This window comes from Capsicum annuum, unplaced genomic scaffold, assembly GCF_002878395.1.
Source record: "Capsicum annuum cultivar UCD-10X-F1 unplaced genomic scaffold, UCD10Xv1.1 ctg5128, whole genome shotgun sequence".
NCBI lineage: Eukaryota > Viridiplantae > Streptophyta > Magnoliopsida > Solanales > Solanaceae > Capsicum > Capsicum annuum.
The window spans coordinates 7,282-12,046 of NW_025859211.1; the positions used below are offsets into that span (position 1 = coordinate 7,282).

The 4,765-nt window shown below is 30.6% G+C and overlaps 1 long non-coding RNA gene across 3 annotated transcripts; it reads right to left on the reverse strand.

Moving 5' to 3' along the window:
* Window positions 1-99: 99 nt before the first annotated feature.
* On the reverse strand, window positions 100-2,389 carry LOC107851623. Of its 3 annotated transcripts, none has more exons than XR_007050441.1 (3): window positions 1,952-2,214; window positions 1,234-1,486; window positions 100-1,022 (listed from the first exon to the last, which is right to left on the reverse strand). It is a non-coding gene; the product is annotated as an uncharacterized LOC107851623 (long non-coding RNA). The 3 variants fall into 3 exon arrangements; XR_007050443.1 differs by having other exon boundaries at window positions 100-1,301; window positions 1,387-1,486; window positions 1,952-2,206; XR_007050442.1 differs by having other exon boundaries at window positions 100-1,486; window positions 1,952-2,389.
* Between the last annotated feature and the right edge of the window lie 2,376 nt (window positions 2,390-4,765).

The window sequence follows — 4,765 nt, forward strand, 5'->3', positions numbered from 1 at the left end:
CCTTCAAATCCAAAACCCATGTCAAGCATAATTTTCCTCATCATTACAACCTTAACTTCACTTATAATTTGTTTGCCATTCTTTATTTTCTTTACTATCTTGGGGACTCTTTGGTGCATCTTTCACCTACTAATCCTTTTGATTATAATGCACCACTTGTTAAGCGTCATAGGTTTAGTTACAAAGAGCTAAAGTTAGCTACCGAAGGTTTTAGTGATTCCACTCCTATTGTTAAAGGGGGATCTGGAACTGTATGTAGTGAACATCACTTGCTCTGATTTCACATTTTCGATTTTATTTTTAGAATTCATATATTCGGTTTGTGGGGTTTATGTTATTAGCCAGCAAATTGGAATCTAGAAATTGTTTTGATATGGGAAACAACTCCCAAAATGAGCACCTTCATTTTTTTGTTGTTGAAGCAGCATAGGATTTGTAGTCTAATTTTCTTGCAATGTGGAAGGGGTCTATTTGGTTTATACACCTCATCTATGTTGCTCGGACTCTCCCAAAATATTGCCGCACTCATGTTGGATCCTCCAGCAATGCACTACTTTTGGGAGGATCCTACACGCATCTGTCAATAATTTTGTAGAGTTCGAACAACATAGCATCTCAAGGATTCGGTCTTATAGTTTTGTAAGATGTCTTTACCATTGGTATAGTCTCACACAAATTGTTCTCATTCTTAGAGAGCTGACAACCAGTTTAACACAATGTAACATGGATGTACAAAGATTTTCAGAATTGTTACCAAGAATGCACTAATTGTAGATATGTAGACAAATCAAAAAACTGTACACCATGATATTCTCAACTTCCAGAAACTGACAATGCATATTAATTTGTAATGAGAACCGTGAGAATAAAGTAGGTCATTCTATGAATATAAAGACACCAATAAAAAGAAATGAACAAAGGTTTTATCACCTTATAAGCTCTTTATACCAAGAACGACGCAATTGAAAGGCAAAGTTGAGATTGAGGGCTTTAAACGTGATAGTTTCATCGGCCTCTTGTGTCTGGTTTATACATTGAATAAGAGAATGTAAGAATTCCTAGAGAAATTACTACACAAGAAACTATAGATGATCTTCTTCGAAAACAGATATGCTATAGCACTAAAGGGATTTCAAACATAGCTTTGACATTCAACCAGTTTTAACACAATGTACACCAAAAAACTTTTTAACCGAGGAGCTTTGGTACTGAAAACGATAACCAAACACTTACAATAGTAGGCTAATCCGCAAAAAATGACGCTTCCACACGGCTAACTTCACCTCACACAACCATGATAACTTTTTCCTCGACAATCAGTTTAACACAATTATACCAAAAAACTTTGTAAGTGAGGAGCTTCGGTACTGAAAAAATAACACTTACAATAGTCGGCTAATCCGCAAACAGGCAAACAATAAGGCTTCCACAGGGCTAACTTCACCTCACAAAACCACAACTACTTTATCCATATAGAGTGTCGAACCTGAAAATAATAACCAAACAGTTACAATAATCGGCCATTAATGAGGCTTCACTAAACACCTAAATGATTAAAATAGAATACTTTGTCAGCCTGTTAATAGATTGGACGAACTATATAGTTACAATAATCAGAGGCATAATCGGCAAATAATGAGGCTTCACTACACAGCTAAATGATTGAAATTGAATACTTTGTCAGCCCATTTATAATTTGGATAAATTAAAGAAATTAGAACAAAATTGAATACTTACGAGGCTCATTAATAGATTGTGTTTAAGAACTCTACAGTGAAAAAAATAAGCGAAAAAAATGGGGAACCATCTCCTTCTCAGGGTCAGTGACAAACAAAAGTTGAAAAAGACGAATGTACCAAAATTAACATTGATAAATTTCAATGAAATTAAACACTAACACTTAGAGGGTTTGTTAATTGGGAGAACCATCTCAACTAAATTGAACACTTACAGGACTCGTTAATTGGGAGAACATCTTCTTCTCAGAGTCAGTGATAAACAAAGTTGGAAAAGTTAATTGGGAGAACCATCTTCTTCTCAGGTCAGTGACAAACAAAGTTGGAAAAGACGTTGAGATTAATTTCTCCACCAAAGTTTAAGAAAATGTCAACGCCAAAAATGTGTAATCAAGAAAAGCCATAAGGAGGGGGAAAGGAAGAAGACGGAGGGTGTTTGTGGGTTAATGGTTAATTAATGGGTTTATTAATTATTAGAAAAATAGATGGCAATTAATTAAAATTGGAAAGAAAAACTCAAAAAAAAAATCAAAAAAAAGATAAATATGTTCCGAGAGCATTGAGGCATGCCACATCAGCATGCCTCTATTCCTCTTTTATAAATAGAGATTGTTGAAATCGATTTAGTATTTTAAAAATTTGAAATTAAAAAATTGTTATTAAATTCATGAAAACCATAAATATAACGTTAATTGTGTTATATATGTAAGACATATATTTATTTCCATAATTATAGTTTCATTAGTTACTTCAAATACATAAATAGTAATTTATATCAACATCCAGTTAGTTATATGAATAATTAAAATCTTAGAGAGAAAAATAAAAGAATTGAAAATAAAAATAATTAAAAAATAAACTAATAAAATTTATGTTATTTTCCCAATTTATTAACTTTTAAAAGGCAAAACAGAAAGGCAAAAGAATATTAAATGACTACTAATAGTTAAATGACTATTCAAACTTCTACCTCTTTAGTTTAATTTTTTAAACATTAGGGGGAGAAAATGATAAAGTAAATTCGTCAATTTTTATGACTTGGAACTTATATGGTGATTAAGTTTTCTCCCTTTTCAAATTGATATTCATATATTGTGCTCTCTTCATTTATTTTTACTTGTATAGTATTTTAAAAATGAATTAGTTATTTTATTTATCATTAAATTTGTTTTTTTTTAATCTTATCATCAATATCAATTAGTTTTTTTCTAAAATCAAAGACTACATATCAATTAATATGAATAAATAGATATTGTAGTAAAATATTTATATTAATTATTATTTTTAAAAGATATACAAAGTTTAAAATAAACAAATAAAAATGTATAATGAAATATTCCGTTTAAGTTTTAACCAACATCGACTTATTGTATAGTTTAAAATAAAAAAAAAAACATATTATATACTTTTTCAAAAGAACAATATTCCAAGAAAATCTTATCTCCCAAGTAATATCGTCAATCAAACGAATAAGCTTCATGCTAATAATATACTAGTAAAATAACAACAACAACAACAAACCCAGTGTATTCCCACTTTGTGGGGTCTGGGGGGGTAAGATGTACGCAGTCCATACCTCTACCTCTGATGAAGTAGAAAGGCTGTTTCCGAAAGACCCCCGGCTCAAGTAATATACTAGTAAAATATATTTTTTATTTTCTTTCCTGTTAATTTATGTGATATATTATGTGGTAGATGATATCACTAGCAAATTATTTTTCTTGAGATAAATTTTATTTGTTTGCACGTAATGAAAGTCTAGTCTGAATGATTCAGCCTTAGAACATTAAAAACTTTTATTTACATTAAGATTTAAATATTTGTTTGATCTCTTAAACATTAACATCTTGAACAAAATCTTATACCATTAAGAGACAATTTGTGTGGATAATTAATTTCACCAAATTCTATTCCGTCAATAGTGAGCACCGCAAAATACATCTGCTATCACAACCACCGCTACTGTCATCAACCTACCACTATCACCAATCACCTTTGCCCTTCCAAAAAATCACCATTATTATGAACTTTTACTATAAGTCACTATCTCATCAACATGTTTATTATTATAATTATATTCATTATCATCACCATAACCGTCAGTACTGTTGTGGCCACCTCCGTCATTAATATCAACCACTATAACTACTGCAACCAACTCATATTACCAATCACCCCACCATCACAACTAGCATAGCTACCAACTACCACTAGATCGTCAAGCATCATACATTCTTCAGTCACCGTCATCAACATCCTAAATATTAACATCAACCAACTTCACCATCATCACTGCAAATTATCTCCATCAACTAGTGAACGAAAATATTTCAATTCTTTATTAAAACAGTGACTCACATATACCTCTATCATTACACAAATGGGATCAATGTACCCTTTTTGGCTAGTAAAAATAGAAAAAAGTTAATTTTAATTAATTTTTTTGTTGATTCGTCATTAAAATTAATTGCATATATGGGTGTATTTGATCCATCACATACATGAAACTGTTTAATTTCAATTCTTTGATTCAAAACTAATTTTAATTTTGAAATCTCTCTTATGGATCTCTCTCTCTCTATATATATCATTATTTGAGTTTCTTGTTCTTATTTCATTTTTTTTTTTTTGCTTATTCTGTGAATGATGAGCAATAAAAAGAAAGATGTGTGAATGGAATAAAAGAGAGAAAAGTTCAAAAATATTTTTTTCTCCAGTCATATTTAAATTTTATTTTGTACTAGAAAAAAAAATCAAGGCATCTATGCTAGATTTTACAAGAAGATGAATGAAAAAAGGATATTTGTTCATCATTTTAAAAAGTTCCGAGATGCTAGATTTTACAAGAAGATGAGTGAAAAGGGAATATTTGCATATTATTTTTGAAAGGGAGGGGGGCCGGGGACGGGAGTTATATATGGCCCCAAAATATGATGGTCTTAAAAGTATAAAAAAAAGAATATTTGCATGCCATTTTTAAAATATACCTCGATGCTGTAAGCTAAATACTATTCTCACTTGACAATAGA